Below are 11,781 nucleotides of genomic sequence, written 5' to 3'. Positions count from 1 at the left end.
ATGAATCCTACATGGAATTAGATTTACCATGATTAGAAAAAGAACATTCTTGATATTATCTAAAAATCGATTATAACCAACAAAGGCATACATCAATGAAGCTAGAATTTACATACCATAGAGTTAAGCATGTTTTCATGTTAATAGTTTATAAAAAGTTTTGTTTGTTTTCAGAATCTTTTTAAAAATTCTTTAAATGACTTTCCTAATGCATTTTTATTTGTTTTGTGTTGAATTTAATTACACCTGTTCAACATGTAATCAATTCTTACCCAGTTTTTTATCTCTGTTTCTTCTAATATATTTAAATTCTCCCAAGTAAAGAGAAGGTGTCATGTAATAGATATTTTATACAAGGATTTTCTTAGGTTTTTCAACTGTTTTATTGAGCAATGAATTTGTACATCTTTGGTTATGTTTCAAGTATTCTCTTCTATATTGAGTTTTATTTGCTTAGGGAAAGCTGAGCTCTAAAAGAGTTGTAAAATCATTCAATTATTTTACCTTAAATCTGTGATTAAACTGATCCATAGGATAAGCAATTTAAATGAAATAAATTGTTATGCATATTTTGTTGAAAAGTAGCCCAAATGAGGTAACATAGTCAAGTTTATGCCAGAAACTATTTTTAAGGTCAGTGAGTAAATATGTACTAAATGTGTACTGCTCACTCCTATAAGCACTCAGACATATAAAGAATGCTTTAGAACTTGACTAATTTTTTTTCTGCAAGTTTGGTTAAAATTTGATGAGATCAGAGAAATAACATTCAAGGTTACAGTAGGCAGAGAGGAAAATGCACAAGAAAGCTGTCTTTACTTTTATCTTGTACCCACAGTGACAGAGAGTGACCCTCTCCATTGCCTGGCTTCTCATGAGCCTGGGAAGGGCAGTGGTTACATGAAACCACTCTCCAATCCCAGATGAGTGTGAGTACCGGAGACCAGCTCCAACTGACTCAAGAGCTTGTAAAGGATGCATGGATCAGTGAGACAATAAAAAGAGATGAGATGTGGACCACTATGGTGTGATGCTCATAATGGACAACTCAGAAAAGTTGCCTTCTTTGTTTATACACAAATCATCACAAGCTTTTGCATAACATGCCATTGTTTTATTTTAACTTTATTGTAAAAGAATGATTATAAAATCAATCCTAAAAGCCTTATCATTATTTTACTTCAGAGAAAATATTTTCAGCAAGCTAGTACTCATTCAAACCCTCACTGACCTGGCTAAAGCCAGGAACTCCACGGTGGCAGCACATACGGTTACATAGTGACAAGTGGTTTACTTATATTCAAAATCAATTTTCACTAAACACAAACTAACTAATATTGCTTAAAATATCAAGAGTACAGAGTTAAAAGATCATAAATGAAAGAAATTTATAAAAGCATATAGCATATATTCTTTTTCATTGTTGTTGTTAGGCTGCTTCCTGACGTTTTTTTCTTTGCCTTTTTTTTATTGTTTCCTTCATATATCTGATGTAAAATGGGACTTTAAGGGAGAAGCCCCACCCAATCTTCCACCCTTCCCAGGTCCTGGATGTAGGGCATGCTCTGAGGGTCGTGCTCAAGTGGTTTTGATAGTTCAACAGTTCTGAATTGCTGCCAATCTTGCCACTCCAAGCATGATGAGGTTGTGGAAGAATCCATTGACTGACATAGTCCATCATAGAATCTCAATTTGCCCAGTTTTTCATTGCCAACATATAGCTGAGGTGGTTGATTGACTAGTTCTGTCCTCTGTCTTTTCATTGTTATTAAATCCTCTAATCAATCATTTATTAATTGCCACCACTTCACCTAGTGTTGATTCAATTGTTTTTTGTTCTTTTGTTAAAGGACTGTGAAAGGGATCAGGGCAACTCAGACAATCCACAGAGGGCCTTTGCAGGAAACTTTCTTTTACTTTTATATACCGTTTTCTTTCTCTAAATTTGAATGCCAACATAAGTTAGAAGTTTTTATAAACTTTTTCCCCCTAAATATAAGTGCCAGTATAAGGTAGACATTTTAAGCTGTTGGGGGGTGGGGGAGAGGGTTCACATTTGTCTCCCTTTAGAAGATGCCCCATATAGTTTCTGCTTTCTGCAGTGAGAAACCAAAATGAGAAATCATATCATGTGTTGTAACAGTTCAAGGCAAATGGTAAACAAACTCTTTGTACCTTCATGGTTGCCATCTGTCCCAAGATGTTATCAAGCTGTTTCTTAAGGAAAACATTACTTATATCAGGGCAAGTTTAGGACAAAGGTGGACACATGACAGGATGTTCGGCGACATTGTGAGATCAATTTTACTATTGTATACTTTTAGCTGTGTGTCATTGCCTTATGTTGGTAAAGATGTTTTTATCATAACATGATTGATCAGTTTGAGGTGTTATACCAGTTACGGGAATCATTTCACATTTGCAGAAAAATAGCAACAACACCCTCAAGAGAATTCTATGAAACTTCAGAGAGGTGATTAAGTGTCCATACAATGGGGTGAGGCAGCAATGAGATGACCAGATACATTCTGCCAGGCCTTGCCACACAGCCAGAAACTCCTCATAGCCTTACTAACCGAGCAGGAGTACTCATCACACTCCCATGCCATCTGACCCAATTGCATGGCTCCCCAAATGTGGGTAAAACTTTGGGAAGGGTATATGATTGACCCGTAGGCAAGCTGTATTATATTGGGAGGAAGAGAGATGGCCTCCAATTAGTGTGCCTAAGCTTGCTATCTGCCTGTGTCTTTTCATTCCCTCCTGAGATTTTCAACTGCTGTTCATATAAGTTGCTCAAATATATAGTTTCATTTAATCTCTTGCAGCTGCTTCTTGCTTATTAGAGATTTAGACCTTACAAGTCCTGGGTTCAGAAATCTCTCCATATATAATGAATTCATGCCACAAACCACATGAAGTGTGGCTGTTATTGGTGGCTATGATCACCATATCATCTTAGTCACTCTAATAAGCTACTGACCTTACTCTGTCATTTAAAGTGGCATCCAAGAACCTCAACTGGTTTGCACAGTGGCACAACCTGTAGTGTGTTTTCCAATGCCAAGACACACACCGAATTCTTTGGTCCTTGAGACTAGAGATTTTCTGTTCCTTCTAGGACATTTCCAGAGGTGCAGTTTGGTGCAAAGTGATGCAGTCTGGCAAGGACCCATAAAGTCCTTGAATTTCCATCTTCAAGACCAGTGCTTCTGCATGCTGCAGTTACAACCTAGTACTTCTGAGGCCTCAGCCTGGCCCCTTCCAGCCTACAAATATAAGTAATCAGTATATGGTTAGCCTAGAACTTCAACGCAAGCATTAAGCCTGCCTGCTCGCAGACTGGTGCTTTGGTGTGCCATGAGTTTGGCCTGCCTAAGCCCCAGCAACAGGCTCTTGCCTACCCACTGTCATCATTTTGGGAAACTGTGTACACCACCTCCCTATTACTTCTGAGGCCTCTTGATATACCCACTCTAAGATTGTTGTCTCAGTACAGATCCAGCCATTTTCTAGAGTGCCAGCATTAAGCCCCTGGCTGGCAGCTCTCAGACTGACATGGTATCATACCATAAGTGCAGCCTGCCTAGAACACAAGAGTCAGACCCCTGGCTAACCACTATGGTGGAAAGATATTATTAAGCCTGTCAATTATCCATGATTATTTTAGACAGAGTATCTACATACTTGGACACTTGCAGTAGAGGCTGTTGTTAAGTGTAGGAAAAATTATCTAAATCCATGGTACACTTTTTTTGTTTGATTGTTTGTTTAAGATTAGTGTCAGCTTCCAGAGAACAGCAACTTCCAGATAGAATCATGAAGTTAGTGAAACTTGTCTGCCTTAAGGTGCCACAGCCTTAACATAGAAAAAGTGATGGTTATAGTTGACTTTTTGCCTTTTGAGGAGGAATTTGAGATCTTCAACTGACTTGCTTGAATAGGCACAACTCCAGCCCCAGGCCCTTCACTGTAGATCGGGACAACTACTTTACCTTGTAGATTTCTGGCCTTAAGCACCTCCTGGGATGCTGGCCAGATTCAGGCTCTAGGTCATCATAAAGGCTCTGCCAGGTAAAGGAGAGAAAGGAAAAGGGACAAAGAAGAAAGGAGAAAGTTAAAAAAAAAAAAAAAGCCTTAGGTTTTTCTTTTCTTTCTTTCTTTTCTTTTTTTTTTTTTGATGTGGCATAGTTTTCTTTTTTTTTTTTATTGTTGCTAGCATTGTATTATGTGATACAGTTTTATAGGCACTGGGGATCCCCCCCACCCCTCCCATACCCCTCCCCCCATGGTGGATTCCTCCACCTTGCTGCATAACCACAGTTCAAGTTCAGTTGAGATTCGTTCCTTGCAAACACATATTTAGCATAAAGTCCAGCGTCTTATTGTCCAGATAAGTTCAGTGGCCTCTTGGGGAGACCTTCTCTGGTCTGAAGATAGGGCTAACAGAGTAAAGATCCGATCAGTTAAAAGCCCCATCAAAACCTCAGTATCAATATACAACATTATGGAATTAATTGACATAGTATTGGGTAAACAATATGTTAAAAATAATGCAAGTTCCATTCTTCGAAACATCTGGGTTGAGACAGTGTCAATGACAGGTTCAAAAAAGCACCAACAACCAAACAAAAATTACAAGTTAAATCAAGGCAAACATGTGGTATCTAACCTTTTGGGATTCGCTCATTTCCCTTAGCATTATAGTTTCCAGTTGGGCCCATTTAGCCACAAAGAACTGCATTTTGTTTTTTTTTAATAGCTGAGTAGTATTCCATGGAGTAGATGAACCAAAGCTTTCTTATCCAATCTTCTGCTGATGGGCATTTCGGTTGCTTCCATGTTTTTGCAATTACTGATTGTGCTGCAATGAACATAGGGATGCATGTTGGTTTGTCGTAAAACAGGTGTTTTGGATATATTCCTAGGAGTGCTATTGCTGGGTCATATGGTATGCAGATTTTGAGTTGTTTGAGTGTTCTCCAGACTGATTTCCATAAAGGCTGTACCAATTTGCAGCTCCACCAGCAGTGGAGTAGGGTTCCCTTTTCCCTGCATCCTCGCCAGCAAGCGTCGTTGGTGTTCTTCTTTATGTGGGCCAATCTAACTGGTGTTAGGTGGTACCTCATTGATGTTTTAATTTGGATTTCCCTTATTGCCAGGGAGCTGGAACATTTTTTTCATATGTTTGTTTGCCATTTGGACTTGTTCCTTTGTGAAATGCTTGCCCATTTCCCGTGCCCATTTCTTGAGTGGCTTGTTTGTTTTGGTTTTTTGGTTGTTTTGAAGTTCTTTGTATATCCTGGAAATTAGCCCCCTATCGCCTATATAGTGTGCAAAGATCTTCTCCCACTCTGTGGGTTGCTTTTTTACTTTGTTGATTGTTTCCCTTGCTGTGCAGAAACTTCTTAGTTTGATGAGGTCCCATTTGTTTATTCTGTCCTCAACTGCTATTGCTTTTGGTGTCCTTCTTAGAAAGTCGGGACCTACTCCTAGGTCTTGCAGGGTATTTCCTACATTTTCTTGCAAGAGTTTGCAGGTTTCTGGATGTAGGTTTAGGTCTTTTATCCATGTAGATTGGATCTTAGTGTATGGTGATAGATGTCGGTCTATCTTGTTGTTTCTACAGGCTATCAGCCAGTTGTCCCAACAACATTTACTAAAGAGGCCTTCCCACTTGCTTGGACTGTCATTGGTCTTTTTGTCGAAGATTAATTGGCTGTATCTGTGTGGGTTCCCTTTTGGTGCTTCTATTCTATTCCATTGATCTTCCTTCCTGTCTTTGTGCCAGTACCAGGCTGTTTTGATAACCACTGCTCTATAGTATGTCCAGAGGTCCGGGATTGTGATTCCCCCTGCTAACTTCTTGTTTTTTTTAGGATGGTTCTAGCTATTCGTGGTTTTTTGTGTTTCCAGATGAACTTTTGAATCATTGTATCCAGTTCCATGAAGAATGTTTTGGGCAATTTGATTGGAATTGCGTTGAAAATGTATATAGCTTGTGGTAGTATAGACATTTTAATGATATTGATTTTGCCTATCCAGGAGCATGGGATATTATTTCATCTTTTGAGGTCTTGTTCAATTTCCTTTTTAAATAGTTTGTAGTTTTCTTCGAATAGGTGTCCTACGCTTTTGGTTAGATTTATTCCCAAATACTTCATACTTCTCTCTGCTGTTTTGAATGGTATCCTGTTGGTTAGATCTTCTTCCATCTTGGTGTTATTTGCGTACACTATGGCTGTTGATTTTCGTTCATTAATTTTGTACCCTGCCACTCTGCCAAACTCTCGTATAAGTTCTAGTAGTTTCTGTATTGAGTCTCCTGGTTTTTCTATGTATAGGATTATGTCATCTGCATATAGTGAAAGCTTGACTTCTTCGTTTCCTATACGTATGCCTTTGATTTCTTTTTCTTGTCTTATGGCCTCTGCAAGTACCTCTAGGACTATGTTGAATAGCAGTGGTGATAGCGGGCATCCTTGTCTTGTTCCAGATCTCAATGGGAAGGGTTCTAGCTTTTCTCCATTCAGTATGATACTGGCGTTGGGTTTTTCATAAATTGCTTTGATTATGTTGTGGATTTTCCCATCTATGCCTACTTTGGCTAGAGTTTTTAGCATGAAGAGGTGTTGGATTTTGTCGAAAGCTTTTTCTGCATCTATTGAAACTATTATGTGGTTCTTGTTTTGCAGTTTTTGGATGTGGTTTATAACATTTATGGATTTCCAAATGTTGAACATCCCTGCATTCCAGGGATGAATCCTACTTGATCCGGATGAATGATCTGTCTGATGATTTTTTGAATTCTATTGGCTAGGATTTTGTTGAGAATTTTAGCATCAATGTTCATCAGAGAAATAGGTCTGTAGTTTTCCTTCTCTGACGGTTCTCTGTCCGGTTTTGGGATTAAGGTGATGTTGGCTTCATAGAGTGAGTTTGGAAGGGTTGCTTCCTTCTCTATTGTTTTGAAGAGCTTGTAGAGGATTGGGGTTAGTTCTGTTCGGAATGTTTTGTAGAATTCTGTGGTGAAGCCATCTGGGCCTGGGCTTTTTTTCGTTGGGAGATCCTTGATGACTGTTTCAATCTCTACCTCGGTTATAGGTTTATTTAATTCTGCAGTTGCCTCCGGACTGAGTTTTGGTAAGTGGTGGGAGTCCAAGAACTTTTCTATTTCTTGGTGGTCCTCAAATTTGTGGGAGTACAGTTCTTTGTAGTAATTTCTAATTATTTTCTTAATGATTGCAGTGTCTGTTGTTATGTTGCCTTTGTCATCTTTAATGCTATTGATTCTCACTTTTTCTTGTTTTTTTTTTTGGTCAATCGGGCCAGTGGAGTGTCTATTTTGTTTATTTTCTCAAAAAACCAACTTTTTGATTTGTTGATTTTATGTATAGTTTTTTTTGATTTCTATTTGGTTTATCTCCTCCCTTGTTTTGATGATTTCTTGTTTCCTATTGTGCGTGGGACTCTTCTGCTGCTGTTTTTCCAGATCCTGGAGGTGTGTGGTTAGTTCCTGTATTTGGCGTCTTTCTTGGGCCTTGACATGGGCTCCGATTGCGATGAATCTACCTCGTAGCACTGCTTTGGCGGTGTCCCACAAGTTTTGGAATGTTGTATCAGAGTTTTCATTGATTTCCATAAATTTTTTGATCTCATCTTTAATTTCTTCTCTGACCCATTGTTCGTTTAATAGCATATTGTTCAATTTCCAAGAGTGCCTATACTTCCTGGGGAGTTTTGAGTTGTTGATTTCCAGTTTCATCCCATGGTGGTCTGAGAGGGTACATGGTATGATACTAATGTTTTGGAAGTTATTTAGATTCGCTTTATGTCCTATCATGTGGTCGATTCTGGAGAAGGTTCCATGCACCGCTGAGAAGAATGTATAGTCTGTGGCCTTAGGATAAAAAGTTCTATATATGTCTACTAAGTCCAGTTGTTCTATTGTTTGTGTGAGCTCTGTTGTTTCTTTGTTGAGTTTTTGTTTCGTAGACCGGTCCATTGGTGTTAAAGGCGTGTTGAGATCGCCTACAAGAATTGTGCGGGTATCTATGTCTTCCCTTAAGTCTGTAAGTAATTGCTTTACGTAACTAGGTGCATTAAGATTTGTTGCATAAACATTAATGATGGTGATTGCTTCTTGATGGATCATTCCTTTCACCAGTATAAAATGGCCTTCCCTGTCTCTTTTGATGTTAGTTAGATTGAAATCTATCTCGTCTGAAATTAGGATAGCTACCCCAGCATTTTTTTCTCGTCTATTGGCGTGAAATATCTTTTTCCATCCCTTCACTTTCAGTTTCTTTGCATCCTTTCTGGTTAGATGTGTTTCTTGTAGGCAACAGATGGTTGGGTCTTGTTTGATGATCCATTCTATTAATCTCTGTCTTTTGATTGGTGAATTTAGACTATTTGTGTGAGAGTTAGAATTGAGAGGTTGCAATTTTGCCCTGCCATGCGATTGTGTTTTGTGTGTGTTGTTGTCTGTGTAATTGCCTTGTTTGTGCGGGCTTTAGTTTGGAGACCTTCTTATTTGCCAACTTTGTTTGTGGTTTGCCTCCTTTTTATCCGGGACTAGCGCATTTCTAAGGAGGCTTTGCAGAGCTGGTTTTGTGTAAACATATTCTTCTAGTTTTTCTTTGCTATTGAAGTATCTGATTTCATTCTCATGTACAAATGAGATCTTTGCTGGGTAGATTATTCTTGGTTGACAGTTGTTTTGTTTCAGGACTTGGAAGATCTTTGTCCATTCTTTCCTTGCTTGTAGGGTCTCTTCGGAGAAGTCAGCAGTGATTCTGATGGGTTTTCCCCTGTATGTGATCTTTTCTCTACTTCGTACTTGTCTCAGGATTCCTTCTTTGTCTTCATTGGAGTAGAACTTGAGCACCGTGTGTCTGGGTGAAGATCTCTTTGGATCATGTCTGTTGGGAGTTCTCTGTCCATCCTGTATGCGGGGTGGATTCGTGTTCCAAGTGTTTTGGAAGTTTTCCTGTATAATTTCGTCAAGCACTGCTTGCATTCCTGATTCTTTTTCTACTCCCTCGGGGAGGCCAATGATCCGAATATTCAATTTTCTAAGGTAATCCTTCATTTCTTGCATCATTTTATTAGTTTCGCTGAGGCTTGTCTCCAGCTGTTTAATTCACTGGGCACCTTCATTTTGTATGTCTTCTGTTTCAGAGATCCTTTCCTCTGCCGCATTTATTCTGTTGATCAGGCTTTCAATTATATGATCTTTGGCATCCAGTTTTGTTTTGATTTGTTGTATTTCAGCGATTATGCTGTTCTGGAAGTCTTCCCGCTTTGTGTCCATGTCTCTGATAAATTTTAGCACTATTTTTTTAAATTCCTTGTCTGGTAACACTTCCATGTCTTCACCTCGCATCTCCGATATTAATAATGGCTTTTGGCCCTTGTTTGGTGGGGTGCTGGCTCTTTCATCTGGAGCACAACTTTTTCTGGTGGTTTTTCCCATTGCGTTGGTGTATTTTGGTGAGGCCAATGGACCCGTTTGTTGAGGGGTCGTTAGGTGCTTTCCTGTAGAGGTTGGAGCCTGCAGGTATGGTGTTGCAGGGCGTAGTAATTTTCACGGCACCGTTGGTGCGTTCTCAAGGCCCGGGACTGTAGGGCACCACCTTGGGGGCCCTGTGGATTCCAGGCACACTCTGGGCACCTCTTCTACAGGTGTGACACCCCAGGGCGTGGAGGGATGGAGGCGCTCTCTGGGCGTGCCCCCTGCATGGGAATTCACAGGACGTAGAAGGTTTTATGTGCTTTCTCCCTGTGTTCTCCGTGTCAGGGACTGCAGGGTTTTTCAGAGCCCGCCTGGTGTGTCTCCCACACACGGGACTGTGGGTGAGGCACTTTCTGGGCGTGGCTCTTGTGCAGTGATTCCACCATTCGTGGTGTGTGGGTGTTCAGAGCCACCCCGGTGTGGCTCCCCCACACAGGCCCTTAGTGGAGGAGTGACCCAGGCTCCCTGTTAAAATGACTTCTCGGCGGTTTCGCACAGTGCCAGTGTGGCGCAGGAGTTTTCAGAGCTCTCCTGGTGGGTCGCCCACACTCAGAACTGCGGGGTGGGAGGCGAGGAGTGGGCAATTCACACTATGGGAGTGGCACCTGCGTGTCAGGGACACACAGCGCTACACTTCCCAGCTCAGAGCCCTCCTGACTCCTGCGCTGCGGAGGCGGTTGCTGCAGGCCGGACCGCCCAGCCCGCCCAGAGCGGCGTTCAGAGTCCTCCTGGTGCTGTCGCCCACCCACAGGGTATCAGGGTGTGGGGGATTCCAGACCCTCACCGGCAGCCTCTGCGCACTGAGATGCACTGGCCCACTCAGCGCAGGAATATCTGGGGCGCTTTCCCCCGTGTCTTCTCAGCCCCCAAGACCACTGTGCGCTGCTCCCAAGGCACAGACCTGGCAGTTTCAAGGCGCTTGCCCTGTATTCTCAGAGGCTGGAGCTTCTGCAGCCCCTGCAGGGGGAAGGGCAGAAGGAGCACCCCAGGGGGTTGGGATTTGCGCCCAGTCCCCGGAATGCAGAGGCTGTTAACCCTTCCCTGGCTCACCGAACCTCCGGGTGTTGCAGTCTGCTTCTGCTGCTGTTGAAGACCTCTGCCGGTGATGATCCCTCCCGGTTTCCTTGTCTCTGGGTCGGCTGCGTCTCCTGTCGGCCACTTTCAAAGGTGACTCAGCAGGTCTAGAGCGGGATGTCGGCTTCTCTACCTTTTGTTTTGTCTCGTTCTCGTTGTTCTTCCGAGTTGTGTGGATGTTTTTGGCTCCACACTGTCCAGGGAACTTCACGCACCTCTCCCTGTGGTTTTTTGCTGTTCCTCTTTGCTGCTTCTGTAGCGCTCTATCCCTCTCTCACTGGACGCTCCCTCACAGCCTTCCTCCTATGTGGAGGTCAGCCGTGTGGCCTACGTCTCCTTTGGGCCTCATGCCGGGAAGCTGGTCGCGATTGTAGATGTCATTGATCAGAACAGGGCTTTGGTGGATGGGCCCTGCACGCGGGTCAGAAGGCAGGCCATGCCTTTCAAATGCATGAAGCTGATGGATTTTATCCTCAAGTTCCCATACAGTGCCCACCAGAAGTATGTCCGGAAGGCCTGGGAGAAGGCTGATATCAATGCAAAATGGGCAGCCACGAGATGGCCAAGAAGATTGAAGCCAGAGAAAGGAAAGCAAAGATGACTGATTTTGACCGCTTTAAAGTCATGAAGGCAAAGAAGATGAGAAACAGAATAATCAAGAATGAAGTTAAGAAGCTTCAAAGGGCAGCTCTGCTGAAAGCTTCTCCTAAAAAAGCACCTGTTGCTAAGGGGGCTGTGGCGGCCGCTGCTAAGGCTCCAGCAAAGAAGGTGGCCACTGCAGGCAAGAAGGCGGCGGCCCCGAAGGCCCTGGCCCATAAGGTGGTGGCCCCGAAAACGGCGGCACCTGCCAAGGCCCAGAAGGGCCAGAAGGCGTCTGCTCCAAAGGCATCAGGCAAGAAAGCGTGAGAGCTGTTGGAAAGTAATAAAGCACCTCTTTGACCAAAAAAAAAAAAAAAAAAAAAAAAAGAATTTGTTTATTTGAAAGTCAGGTTTACAGAGAGGAGAGACAGAGAAAGATCTTCCATCCACTGGTTCACTCCCCAAGTGACCACAATGGCTGGAGCTGAGCCAATTCATAGCCACGATCCAGGAGCTTCTGGGTATCTTCTGCAGGTGCAGCGTCCTAATGACTGTCTTTGACTGTTTCTCCAGGCCACAAACAGGGAGATGGAAGGGAAATGGAGCAATTG

At 42.3% G+C, this 11,781-nt stretch overlaps 1 pseudogene; it reads left to right on the top strand.

Annotated features, from left to right (window-relative positions):
• The first annotated feature begins 9,564 nt into the window (after positions 1-9,564).
• Positions 9,565-11,531, top strand: LOC121152586 (annotated as a pseudogene).
• The last annotated feature ends 250 nt before the right edge of the window (positions 11,532-11,781 follow it).

This window comes from Ochotona curzoniae, unplaced genomic scaffold (assembly GCF_017591425.1).
Source record: "Ochotona curzoniae isolate NIBS_2020 unplaced genomic scaffold, NIBS_Ocur_1.0 contig_2481, whole genome shotgun sequence".
Classification (NCBI taxonomy): domain Eukaryota; kingdom Metazoa; phylum Chordata; class Mammalia; order Lagomorpha; family Ochotonidae; genus Ochotona; species Ochotona curzoniae.
The sequence above is the reverse complement of the archived record's forward strand: the minus strand, read 5'-3'. Positions and strand labels throughout refer to the sequence as shown.